At 37.8% G+C, this 14,863-nt stretch overlaps 1 pseudogene; it reads right to left on the reverse strand.

The window, feature by feature from the left end:
• Positions 1-13,722: 13,722 nt before the first annotated feature.
• LOC112656236 (40S ribosomal protein S4-like) lies at positions 13,723-14,503 on the reverse strand (annotated as a pseudogene).
• Positions 14,504-14,863: the final 360 nt, after the last annotated feature.

Raw genomic sequence — 14,863 nt, forward strand, 5'->3', positions numbered from 1 at the left:
GCATCATTTATCATTTTCTCCTACATGGAGCTGTAGGATACTTTCCTCTCCCAACATTTACAGATACCCACACATAAATCAGGGCTCTGGGGAGAGATCAAGTGGGAAGTGACGCTGAGGACACACAAGGCAGACAACATGCTCACAGCATGTTTCCTCTCATGTTTCAAATATTTCCATACTTTAAATTCTTTCAATTTCTTCAGGGTCCCATACACTGACTCTTCCTATAAACGTTTCTCAAAAACTTCCAAATCACACATAGGTGTGGGAGAAACATGATGGTGAAAAATAATCTTAAAAAATACTGAAAACTATGAATTACTCTACAGGCGTTATGGAGTGAGCTATATAATCAAGCCCAGGTCATTCTTACACAGATTCTGAAACCTGAAAAGCAACAAGACCTCTTTGCAAACAAGCAAACAAACAAAAACCATCATGACGAATTTTCAGATGGGTTCTGCATTTCTGGGAGGGTTGCAAAGTTTTTTGGAGAATATTTAAATTAGTTGTCTACTCTCTTTGCATACATACATGAATGGGTGTGTGGTGAACCGAACATGCAGATGTAAGTGGTTTATGTGCGTAGTTTTCATTTATATGCGAGTATATACCTATATACATGCTAAAGTGTATAAACTCATGCACCCATGCACACACGTATACCTGGTACATATGTACATGTAGACTATTCCCTGTGAGATATAAATAGGGAGATGTCAGTTTGTTGCTTGTTGTAGTTCTAGGGCTCATAATTTTAGTATTTCAATTTAACGTGTATATGTGTCAGAAAGCCCAGCACATACATTAATTAGCAGGGCTCGTGGAAGTGCTACAGGAAGAGGCTATAAAGTACAACGGTTCCCAGAAGAACTCTAGGGCCCCCCTGCTTGGGACAGAAACCCACTCCAGCACTTCTTATCCCTGTGACTGCGTCTACGTCTTTTCGAGCTTGTGTCCTTACGTGTATAATGGCCATAATCACAGTACCTTCCTCACACGATTGCTGGATGATCAATTAAGTTAGCTCATATATATAAAAGAAAGATAGCTCATATATGTACCAGAATTTATCTTCTATGAATTAATAAAGTTAGCCAATTTCATATCTATTAATATGATTAATTTATTACCCAAACAGTGATATGGGAACACTGAATCTCCCCTACTAATCAATCGGAAACCAGATTTATTTTGAATTTTCTGAGCTTTGTCTAGTGAGAAATGCAAGGGAGAAAGAGAATTACAAAACCAGATATAAATAATATATTACCTCTCATGTTTTCCCTCGGAAACTATTCTTTTCAAAGCATATTTCAAGTTTATTTTCTCAATAATAGATGCCTGATGATTTTTTTTTTTTTGCCATATTTTGCCCTCATGAAGTACCTACATGTCTCAAGTTTTGCATTTTTATTTACCTGACTTGGCAGAAAGCAGCAGTGGGGTCCCCTGGTGTTGGGGGGAGTAGAGCCTCTCGCCTGCACTGCCCCTTGCTGCCCACCTCCAGCCAGGGCTCAGCTGGAGCGTGTTTCCAAGCCTGCTCTCCATTACAGGCAGTGTAGATGGCATTGGGTGTGAGCAGAGGACACAGAGCTGTTCTTCCAAATCTTTCCGCCCCTCTGTCAAGCTGCAGAGGAAAAGAAATTCCAGAGGGGATTTTAGAAATAGGCCTCTACCGCAAACCACAGCTTGAGATGTGCCTTGTTATTTTAAATCAGAGGCGCCTCAGGCCTGACACTATCTAGAGTCAATTTTTAATTAATATTCAAGTAAGGCATTTTGTGGTTTTAAGCAGAGGTGGTAAATGTGTGTCCACTTCATCGTTTTTAAAACTAAATATTCTATTTATATGTTAGTCACTACACATTAGATATATCTTATATATTTATATAAGATAAATATATGTTATATAAGATATGTTATATATGTTATATATTATGTTATATAAGATATAACATCTTACAAATATATATTATGTAAATATGAATTAAGTATAAATATACATAATATGTATTTGTATATATCAAACTTCTATTCCCCATTTATCAGAAGCCCTTACCTCCTTTCAGTTTCTTAAAAGGTCATTAAGTTTTGCAAATTGTAAACAGATGCCATAATCTCCTAAAGGTATGTGAATTAATTATAGCAAATCTAACATTACATGTCAATTTATTAGTTCAAGGCATCTGAAATTGCTAGTTTTGTAGGTCAAAATATAATCTAATATCTGCAACTTTATGTGATTCCATCTAGATTGTTGGTAAAAGGCCCTCTAGAGCATTGACTATGGGCATATCCCCAGGGCTCCACCTTTCATGCCCTCCCTTATTCCTTTTCTTCTTCCCATTTTCCAGGTCCCTTCTTCCTACATCCTCACTCTCTAGACCTCCAGGGACACTTGCGTAGATGGCTTTTTTTGCTACTTTCTTTGTGGAACGCTGTAGAGCATTTGCTCTAAATTTTATTATCTCCCTTTATATAGGGTATGGGGAGAAGGCAGAGGATTGTAGAGATGTGTTGAGGGGAGCAGTCCCCCCGCAAAGGGATTTGATTTAACCAAAATAAATATCATTTTTCCTATCTGGAATCAGCCCGGATGCTCAACACTAGCCAGCATTAACAGCATTAACAGTGTTTCCTTCCAGTTACATTATAACTAAGAATTATATTAACATGAACTGCAGATGTTATTATAATAGAATTTAGTGAGATTAACAATCAATCCAGGCTCTTTAGCTGAGATGAGTTCAGAGATAGAACCTGAATTGAGCAAGGTGTGTCCCTGGGTTACTGTTCCTACTCATACCCGGTTATTCCAAGAACACTAGATTTGTTTTCAGGACAAATGCTTTGCTGACTTCTATTCCCTCCTAGCCTTGATGATTATAAAATCAAGAGATACTCCCCAAGCACAGGGCCCGTTCTTTATTAATTATTTAATATCAGGATCTTTTCAAAATTTCTCCTTTGTGAGAAGTGTTTTTACATTAGTATTCAATCTCCATCTCATTTCAACCTTGATATAGAACTGAACCATCATAGATAGGGGTTCAGGGATAGAAACTGAATTTATCGTGTCAGAAATAATAAGATCAGTGTAAGAACTGCCCGATTATACTTTGTTCTTGTCTGATTATTCCAAGGTGAGAACTACCTAAGATAACGGTTGTGGTAACAGCAACCCAAAATTTTAACAAGATTTGATATATCAAGTCTTACTATTTAAAAAACTTAAATTGGTTTCAGCATATATTTAAATGGGCTTTTTATTGGTCACATTTTGTTTAATTTTTGCCTGGTCAGGAGAGCTTAATTCATAGTCTGATTATTCAGTCTGAATTTTAAAATCAGACTGGCTGTTCTTCCCTAACTCTACTGACTGACATAGTAGCCATGTGACTTGGGACCAAATTACTCAAATTGTTGGGAGTCCGTGTTTCTGTTGTCTGTAAAATGAGAATAATGAAATTAGCTCTGGGAATACTGGAAAGATTGAGCTAAATAATAAATGTCAGTATTTAGTGCGGAATTTATTAATACCTGTTCGATATTCCCATTGTTATACTTAAATATTAAGGGACCAATAAATAGCAAAATTGACTTGATCAGCTAAGTCTGCTGGATGACCAAAGAAACAAATTATTCCTGATTATTAAATAATTGCTGTATGCAAAATTCATGCAGGTAATCATAAGTTATTGCTGAACCATTTTAAGAAAATAGATCCTTTATTGAATAATTTTCAGAAAATAGATGATTGATTTTTTTTAGAGAACAAATTCTTTTTCATACTCACCTTTGTATTTCTGGGCTCTCCTCCTCACATATGTTCATTATTATCATTTCAGGATCTTATCAAAGCCTTAGGAAATTGCAAATATATTTTTAAGTGACACCCTGAATTCCAATCATTATCAGAATGTAATTGGTGAATTGTGTTTCTCTCTTCTGAGACATAGTTCCTCTGATTCCTGCCTCCATAAGTCATATTCATTCTTCAAGGCTTATCTCACATGAAAAATTTTTCAATGCTTTGCTTGATCTGCAGTCTTGATATAGACAGTCTTTGATCTCATTAAATTTGTATTGCTTTGGAGTTATGCTGCTTGTTAGCATTTGGCTTAATTAGAATTTTTTTTCTATTTATATTGTCTAGTCTTTCCCCATTGTTTTTGAAGTGTCTTAACCCTAGCATTGTGTCTGTAATGCCTCTTACGTTTGAGTAATAGTCTTGGACATATGGAAATCACAGCAATGTTCAAGATTAATATGATATTGTGTTTTTTTATTGAAATATGCCTTCTTCATGCCTGTGCTGTGTGTTTATTCTTTTTTTTTTTAATAGCTTAGGAGGGAAGAAAAGATCATTCATGAATCCAAAATGTTGAGCAAAATGAATAACTATGTAAAAAAAAAAAAAAGAAACAAAATGGAAAAACAAGCAAACACACTCTAAAACTTGGTAGCTAATTATAATATTTCTTACGAGTCTCTGGGAAGAATGGAAAATTTATGACAAAAGAAATATTCCTGACAGACAGGGTTTCCCAAAGAACCTTTATTTGAAGCGATTTTTTCCTTTTTTTTTTTTTTTTTTTTTTTTTTAGTTATCAACTCTCGTGATATTTTGGCCTGTTACAGAATAAGCCCTACCTCTTAGAAACTTTAGCCAGTATGGTTTGGCAGGTACTGCTTTGTGCATCACAGACAGTAGTAATGTCACAGCTGTTTTCAGGTTATGAAAATAGCTGAGTTCTTAGTGGTAACTTGCAAATACCTCTTTATAGAGGTTTTCAGGGTAAAGAACTCTGTCCATCAGGATTTCCAGGCAGTAGGGCAGTGAGCAAGGTTAATGAAGGTAGAGATACATATTCATCACAGGGTGGGTGAGTGGTATGGATGAGCAGAGAGAAAATAATTTGAATTGGTGGACAACATGCCCATAAAGGAACTGCATCATTGGCAATAAGGGGAATTGGAGACTGTTCTTCCTGTTAAGAGTGGGGAACTTTTGGAAAAAGGAAGTCATCTAAAGAGAATTTGTCTGAAGTTTTTGTTTAATGCATTTTTAAATCTCCTCTATGTTTCCCATTGATACTTTTTTCTTCAAAGCTTCTGGAGTCCAATTTGAATGTGTCAAAAAAAAAAATATATATATATATATTTTTTTTTTTTTGGAAGGCCTTGATGGGTGGGAACATGTTTTAAGATGGCCCAACTCAATTTGGAGTAAACTAAAAGATACATGTTTCATTTCATGTTTGAAGGGAGCTCACTTCATTTATTTTAAATATTTAATTGATTTATTTCTTAGAGAGAGTGATGTGATCAAGGGAAGGAACAGAGGGAGAGGGACAAGCTGACTTTCCACTGAGTCTGGAGCCTGATGTGGGGCTTGATTCCAGGACCCTGAGATCACAACCTGAGCTGAAACCAAGAGTCAGATACTTAACTGCCAGAGCCACCCAGGGGCCCTGAGAGCTCACTTTGTTTCTATAAGCAATCAGATAGATTTTCATTTACTTGAATATGTTGTCTCCTTACTCCGAAAAAGCAAACCTAAGACTTTGAGGGCACATCATAGTAGAATATGGATATGCATACTTTATTCAGATAATGCTGCTTTAATAAAATTAATTTAAAATGTATCTAAATAAATTCAATAGAAATGGGAATCCCTGGGTGGCTCAGTGGTTTAGTGCCTCCTTCAGCCCAGGGCATGATCCTGGAGTCCCGGGATCGAGTCGCACATCGGGCTCCCTGCATGGAGCCTACTTCTCCCTCTGCCTGTGTCTCTGCCTCTATCTCTCTCCTCTCTGTCTTTTATGAATAAATAAATAAAATCTTAAAAAAATTTCAATTGAAAAGGCTAACAGAAACAAAAAGAAATAATTGTGCCTAAGAAAGTGCTCAGAAGTAACCAACCTCATTGCACTAACTTGTGAGTCTGTTAATATCTAGTTTATGTCAAACTCGTAGGTAAATGTAAGGTGGATAGTTAATTACCCAGGTATTTAGAACAAACTGGGCAGCCTCAATGTGTTACTAACCACAGCAGACTGAAGGGAAGAGGGACATACAGAGAATAAGTAAGAATTTTCTTTGTTTAAGGGAAATGATGCCAACTTGATAGCATAAGATATGACATATAATAAGGAATGTTCTGCTCAGTAATTTTTTTATTTATTTTATTTTATTTTTAAATTTTGTTAGTATTTTTTTTAAAGAAAGAAAAGAGTATAGCTTCCTTACCTTCATTAGCTGAACCGAAAGTACATCAAGTAAAATTATGCGTAGATATATGCAAATGTTACCCTCAAAGCACAAAAACTGGCTTTTCTGAGTGCATGAATGCCCCTTTGAAATGGATTGCTTGCTGGGGTTTCAGATCCACACTGGATGGACACCAATCTCTGCCCATTCAGGGGCAAACAATGGGCAAATCCAGATGTTCACAAACATCAACTGTCATACAAAAATATTGACACTGTGATTGAAGATGGATTTATCTGCACTTCGTCCCTTGGGCCCTGTAATTTGTCCGTTGTGTATATCATTAACCAAAATCCGTCTTAGGCAGTAATTGCGTGATGAAGTCTTTTTTTGAACTTGTGTTAAAAACTATGTCTTTGTGATTTCCTATTATTCCCTTGGAGATGTAGAAACAACCCCAGCCTCTTTCCCAAGAGAGTTATTCAGAGTTTGAAGTCAGTTATGTATTTCATTTGTATCTTCCATAAGTCGTGTCTCCCTTTCAAGTATGGATTTCTCATGCACTCTTGTTATTACCACAACCGGTCATTTCTGAACGGTCCTTTTACCTTTAAAAATGTAATGTTTTGCTAAAGAGCAGTAACTTTGCAGTCAAATTGCTCCGTTGCTGATTAGCTATGTGACTTGGGCTTAATTTAACCTTTCTGTGCCTGTTTTCTTACCTAAAATGGAGATAATGATTCTACTTATGTTATAAAGTGATTGCCGTGAATTTTACTATAGCTTTTATGTGTTAGGCATTATTATTATTATTATTATATTTGCATTATTATTATTATTAAATATCTCTACCCTTATTGTAAATACTCCTTTAGCATATATGATTTTCCTCTGTTATATACATAGTCAACTCATTTACTATTACTAAAATTTCAACTTGAATCCCCACTCTCACTTCACAGGCATAGTTACTAATCTTGGATTCCCTTACTCTGAGCTGATTCACTTGAGCTGAGTGTGGAACATTATATTTGTCTATATTCTATGTTTATTTTTATCAGTGTTTCACCCTAGTTCATTTGGTAGGAACCTGATTTTATCATTTAAGGCATTTATATTTTATTTTTTTAATGAAGATTTTTATTTATTTATTTTATAAAGAGAGAGCTTGTGAGTGGAAGTAGGGATGGGGGAAGTAGGGATCAAGCTTGTTGTGGGGCTTGATCTCAGGATCCTTAGATCATGACCCCAAGATCATGACCCAAGTGGAAACCAAGAGTTGGATACTCAACAGACTGAGGCACCCAGGCACCCCTGCATTGAGGTTTTCTAAAAAATAATTGATGAAAATACATTCATATATGTGATTAATTTGCTTTCTGAACTTTAATTCAGGTCATAGGTAATAAGAACTAGTCTGAGGAGATACATGTAGTAAATAGCCAATGAAAGAGTGCTCTGCAGATGGAAATTATGGCCTATTTTAGGTACCTTGCAAATTATCCTTCTGAAAATTATCGGTCCAGATGTCCTTATTATCAGCCAACATGTGCCTATATAGATATCATGTTTCTGCAAGAGTTTGTCAAATACCTTTATGATAAATACACCACTATGAATATCATATACCTAAGGCCCATTATGTACTCATCTCCTAATCTCTTGACCCTGTTTAAGAAATAAATGAGTTCAGGGACCATTGGGTGGCTCAGTGGACGAGCATCTCTCTTCGGCTTAGAGCATGATCCCGGGGTCCCGGGATCAAGTCCCACATCAGGCTCCCTGCAAGGAGCCTACTTCTCTCTCTGCCGGTGTCTCTGCCTCTCTCTCTGTCTCTCATGAATAAATAACTAAAATCTTTTAAAAAGAGAGAGATAAATGAGTTCAGTCTGTAGTAACTTATGTTTAATGCAGCTGTGCAAGTTTTAAGTGTGTGTCTTTCCAGACAATTTTCAATATCCCTGAAACTAACAGTTCTAGGGCTGATATCGGGATTGATTTTAAGGCTAGATCTGATATTTGGATTTCTTTCTTTGAAAGTAATGAATATTTTCCATTTTCTAGCTTTTTAGCACTTTTATTTTGATTTATCGAATATGGATATTAGTAATTTAGTGAGTTCTTGACACAGAGTTCCCATAATTTTGGATAATTTTGGAAAGATGATGACAGGGCTAGGAGAGTGCTCAGTTGGGAGGAACCTAGTGCTTTGTGCAGTCTAGCAGCTCCCTGGTGCAGTCAGGGATGAAAGGAACGACTGGGGGAGACAGAATCATCATGTACATTCCACTTCAACCAAAGGACAACGACACTCCAGAAAATGTGGATTTCGAGACCCGGAACTGACAGCAAAGCCAGCGTTAGTCATTTAGGGATCCCTGGGGTGCTAATGGCCAAGTTATTTAAGTCCCCACATAATTCATGACATATCTTATTTTTCCTATACATTTTCCTTTTATATGTACTGCATGGTGGTTTTCCAGCCAGACTCACCTTGCAACCCAATCCCCTGACCCTCCTGTCAACCATGTGTCACATAAGCAGGAGACTTGGCCACGTGGGTTCTCGCCCTTCTTTTTTCCACAAGAATTCTTCTCCCTTTCCCTTTCCCTCTCCTCTCTCTCTCCCTCTCCATTTTGCTCACTAGCTTCTAGTTACCTGAGTGTTCAGTCTTCAGTCACCTCCTCAGGGAAGTCCTCTTTCACCATCACTCGCCATCCCTCCACCCACCTTGTCCCTATGAAGTTCCTCTGGCTGCCATGCACTCCCTTGGCTGCTGTGAAACACTTTCCACACATGTTGGTTTGTTATTTATTTATTTATTTATTTAGTTAGTTAGTTAGTTAGTTATTTAGTTAGTTAGTTAGTTAGTTAGTTAGTTAGTTAGTTATTTGAAAGACAGAGAGAGAGAAGCAGAGACACAGCCAGAGGGTGAAGCAGGCTCCATGCAAGGAGCCTGACGTGGGACTTGATCCTGGGCCCCCAGTATCAGGCCCTGGGCTGAAGACGCTGCTAAACTGCTGAGCCACCTGCGCTGCCCCACAATGGCTTTTATGGCTAGTTCATATGTCTATGGCTCCATTGGATCCTAATAATAGGAAAAATACAGTAGCTATGTTTTCTTATGTACTTGTGATATACAAGTATGTGTATACATGTATGTATTTATCAGCATATACATACATACTTATGTATATATATGGATATAGATATATATTTACTGTCCTCAACATATCTATGAAAGACTTATATAAAAAATAATGGAAATACAAGCTTTAAGTATAACCCATACAAGATCATACAGCTATCATGGAACAAACCTAGGAGTCCCTGCTGAAGGCACCTCATATGTACGTTAATATCTTTAAAAATCTAAAATGAAAAGCAGTTTCTCGGAGAAGGACAAACATATGTTCTCATTCATTTGGGGAATATAAATAATAGTGAAAGGGAATATAAGGGAAGGGAGAAGAAATGTGTGGGAAATATCAGAAAGGGAGACAGAACATAAAGACTCCTGACTCTGGGAAACAAACTAGGGGTGGTGGAAGGGGAGGAGGGCGGGGGGTGGGGGTGAATGGGTGACGGGCACTGAGGGGGGCACTTGACGGGATGAGCACTGGGTGTTATTCTGTATGTTGGCAAATTAAACACCAATGAAAAATAAATTTATTATTTAAAAAATAAAAAAAATAAAAATCTAAAATGAAAAGCAGTTTCCAAATGATCAACACAGGAAATAACAGTAACCCGTCAACATTTTTTATCTGAACAAGAAGCAAATAGGCCTAAAGATGTTATACCAGACACATTGCTGATTTTGGCACCCAAACGCTCATTGCTGTATGCCCCGAAGAAGATGCTCAGCATGTAATGTCCGCTCCAGATATTTGTTGGTGGAGTTGGTTATTTTTAGGGCATGTTCAAAGAACATGCTTGCAGCCAAGAAGACGTGTGCTCTGCTGGCCTGGTGAAGTTTGGCCTGAGATCTCCCTTAGCCATTCTGTGATGCTGATCACCTCTATTTGTCTTCTGTAATTTTGTCAATCTTTAACCTGCTATAAAAACAAGAATTAGCATTCACCTGAAAACCAACTAAATGTGCATCAAAAGCTTTCTCAAATTCTATTATCTTCCATACGCATTAAGAGTACGCAATTAGCTTTAGTATTCCTAGGATGCTGTATTACATGGTAACGGTACAACTGCGTTAAAGGGTAAGTCCTTGGCAACTGCTCAGAATTCTGAACTTATTCAACCTTTTATAACTCTGAAGGACTTTGGTGGAAATATATATTTATATTGCTGACTTCAAAAGAAGCATTTCATTAGGAACAGAAGGCCGGGGGATCTCAATGTTAAGAAAAAAACAGGGTGCGTGGGGATATCATTCATGCACTGTTGGAGTATAAAGTCTTTTTTCAGGATGTATGTGTGTGTGTGTGTGTGTGTGTGTGTGTGTGTATTTATAAATATGCACACACATACATACACATATGATATCGGTATATATAGCATAATTCACATTAAGATATTTACAAATTTTCCAGACATCAAGTATCAATATAAATGGAGTTTTCTTAGTTGAGTGTTGAGTATCCTTTGCTGAATTGTGTAATACTTTTCTAGCTGGATTGTGTTCAGTGAGTTTTGCCAAAGACTGTTAAATTACCATGTGCAATTTTTATTGGAAAGAGAGTTATTTTAACCTCTAGGCTCTGCCACTGTCCCTTTATTGTTTGCATGTGTGTGCATGTGTGTGTGTGTATAATTTATGAGCGTCCCAGTGTATTATCATTCGGTCTGTTTGCTTTACGTTCTGGTTTAGAAGATAAATGCAAAAGTGGCATATTTCTCTCATAACTTGATCATGTGGGAACTGATTTTCATTTTAGAGTCTTAGATATTCTTAGAGACGTTAATGTAGTCATTAGGGCTGTTTATTTTCCTCTTACGGATAGATGTGCTGTGTGTATATGTGTCCCACAGCCGAGATGTATTGTGTGTGTGCATGTGCATCTGTGTTCATGCATGTGTGTGCATGTGCGTGCATGAATGTGTGTGCACGTGCATCTGTGTGCATGTACGCATGTGTGCATGTGCATCCGTGTGCATGCATGCATGTAAGTGTGTGAATGTGCACCTGTGTGCATGCATGCCTGTGTGTGCATGCATGAATGTATGTACATGTGCTTCTGTGTGCATGTGCATGCATGTATGTGTGTGTGAGTGTGTGTGTGTACATCTGTTTGGGCTCCTTGTTGATTGGTAGAATGTGCTTCTATTTTTAAGATCTAGCTTGGCAGTCTAATGCTGCTCACTCCCTTAGATAATTGTAACTGTCACAATGTCAGTAAGGCTTACACTCCCTTCACATGAGACGAGGCACACATTTCATTTAAATTAGTCCTAATTCTGTCACTGCAGCAGTCTGCTCGTGTGAGCAGTGGTGAAGCTTGGTTAGTCACCCTTGTTTTCTGCACTTGCATTGAGCAATGCTGAAACTACTGTCAGGATCCAGACTAGAGGAGGCTGGGATAGGAACACAGGAACAGGGTCTCAAAGCCCCCAGGAACTAACTGTACGAAGTAGTAACAAATGATGAGTGTTTTTATGCCACAAGCACAGAGGCAAATTACAAGGCCCCTTGGGTTACAAATGTGAATGGTTTCACATAGTCTAGAAAAAAACTTGATATTTAATTCCAGACATAAAGCACATGAGAAAGATTTTTAAGGAGTGAAAAGTGATTTTCCACATCTGCAACTGTGATCCCAATTAAACCTAGCCTTAAAATAGATCTTGGAGGTCCACATAGCCTTTATTTTATAGCAGCTCTTTCTCTAAATTTGTATTTTGTATAAAGGACTATTCACCATCTCCCCACCTTAACAAATCAGCCGTTTTCATTATTCTGCACTCCTTTCTACTTTGCATTGATGTGTACACACATTTTACCATAGTATCATGCATTTGTTTTCATTTTTTTATACACTTTATTTAATTTAGTGATCATAGTCTTCTTCCAAGTACCTACAAAACAGTTACAGTATAGTTTTAATAGTGGGGTAGTGTTCTGTTATAAATTCTATCATTTTAATTTTTTGAATTATTATCGATCCTATGATACTATTGCCCTCTTAAAATAATTCCAGGGACCGTATTTACTAGGTAGAAATGTACGAGTATTTTTATAACTCACGTCAAACACATTTTCTAAGTGATGGTGTTGTGATTTAGAATGTCACAAGGTCATGGAATTTTGTAAATGGTGTATTTTGAAGCCTTCTCTCTATACAGCTTAAAATAAAAGTAGTCTTTTCTATCCCTGAAGCCCTATGAGCAGTAGCTGTCACAATGTTTCTGACAGACTAAAGCTAAAGAGGCTTCTCAGAAGACCTATGAGATTCTCCTTTAAAAAAAAAAAAAGATATTATTTATTTATTTGAGAGAGGGAGGGAGAAAGAGAGAGCCCAAATAAGGAGGAGAGGGAGAAGCAGGCTTCCCGCTGAGCAGGGAGCCTGACGGGGACTCCATCCCAGGACCCTGAGATCGTGACTTGAGCTGAAGGCAGACGCTTCACTGACCGAACCATCCAGATGCCCCTGAAGTTCTCCTTCTTGATCTTCACTATTAGTGACATCAAGAAATGAGCAGTGTCTGGAGAGACAGGGGCAGGGTACATTTATTAACTTGACATTTATACCAAATGTTGGCATGAAGAGCTTTAACATTTCTTAATGATTCTAAATTAGAGAACTTGATGAAAGTTATTTAGAAATCAGAGCTGAAAAGCTTACTATTCACCATGTACAAACACAGTTGTAGATTCTGGGGTGTACAGGTCAATAAGGGAAAGTTCTTGCTCACTTCATGTAATATCCACTTCCTAGTTACTGAAGAAGGCCTAAGAGTCTCCGTACTTTGTCAAAACACATGTACTGTGAACGGTTTGTTATTTACTGATTATTTTACTGAAGATTTCATGGAAAGACATGTAAAGTCTTACATTGCAGTCCCTACAGGAAAGCAATAGAAATTCCTTAGAAAAATTAAAATATCCCTGCGGGATTTCTGCTTCAAGTCAGTAGAGTATAACAGACACTAAATTGTCCCTCCTACATGAAAATACTAAAAAATAAAATAAAATAAAATAAAATATGTAAAATAGTACTTTTCATACAGTGGAGATGAGGACAGGGACTCCTGTGAGAAAGAAAATGGATTCGCGAGACTGATTCTCACTGCCTGGAGCTGTGGTCTGGGGAAACTTTCCAAGCTGTCCTGTTGGGGAGTGACCCAGGTGCAGCCTGGCAATTTCTGAGTTTGGGAGACAGAAGTAGGTGGCTAAGAAGACAGCTGGAGTTCAAAAGACAGAGGGCTAGAGAGAAAAGAGCTTCCCAAAGTGATGGCTTCTGAGATTTGGAGTCCTCCAAGTGTCTTTTTTTTTTTTCTTTTTCAATTATGCTGTATTGTCTTTAAGTATGAAGACTTCCAATCAAGTCACCTAGAGACCATTTTACTTAGTGCTTTGTCTGGCTGCCAGTCTCTCTCTTCAGCAATGGTAAGGTGATACCTTTTTCATGGAGAAGAGAAATCCATGGTTTGTTGCCTTTGCCAATCACAAAAATGTTGCAGAGCCAGTTGGCAAAGCTGTTGCCATTGGCATCTTTCACATGAACTACCTCAAAAGAACCAGGGTGTCTCCTCTGTTGGTGATCACACCAGTTATTCCCACGTTCGCACGTCTAGTCACCATACACAGATTGCCAGTGTCAATCTTGATGAAATCAGTAATCTTTCCAGGCTCCAAATCAATCTGAATGGTGTCATTCAGCTGGATGAGTGGATCAGGATAATGGATGGTGTAAGCATCATGGGCCGCCAATGAGGGGTTCCTTTTGTCCCCACAAAGATCTTTCTCACTTTGCACAATTTACACTTTGCCTCCTCAGATGTAATATGATGAACAGAATAGCAAACCTTGGTGTCACAGATCAGTTGGAAATTCATCCCAGTCTTGACAATGATTATGGCATCCATAAAACCAGGAAGGTGGGTTATATTAACTTGCCATCAATTCTAACAAAATGCTGCATATAGATTTTTGCTTCATCTAATGTTAGGGCATACTTAAGTCTGTTCCCTAGGAAAACAATAAGAGGGAGACATTCTCTTAGCTTATGGGGACCAGTATATGGACGAGGTACAAACACACCAGTTTATTCAGCATCCCATGCTTTGGAGCTGCTACACATCAGAGTTTCTTAGGAACATGAGCCATGGCTGTGCTAGGCATGAAAAGAAGACCACCTCCTTCTGGTACGTGAGAAAAGAGGAAAGAGGGTGGAGTCCCCTCTAAGTCTTAAGTTGAATTTTGAGGAACAATCTTATGAAGAAACTCCGTGAGGCTGGGCAAACACAGCCTGAAGAGAGTAGAGGAAAACTTGACATAGCTCACACAGGACCAAGGATTATTCATGTTCTAACTGGCCAAAGTAGAAAACTGTAAATTCCAGAGAAGAAAAAAAAAATTCTACATAGGTTAGAGTACTCAGAAGGATATCCTAGGGAATGCCTGGGTGGCTCAGTCTGTTAAATATCTGAGTCTTGATTTCAGTTCAGCTCATGATCTCAAGGTCAT

This window comes from Canis lupus, chromosome 26 (assembly GCF_003254725.2).
Source record: "Canis lupus dingo isolate Sandy chromosome 26, ASM325472v2, whole genome shotgun sequence".
Classification (NCBI taxonomy): domain Eukaryota; kingdom Metazoa; phylum Chordata; class Mammalia; order Carnivora; family Canidae; genus Canis; species Canis lupus.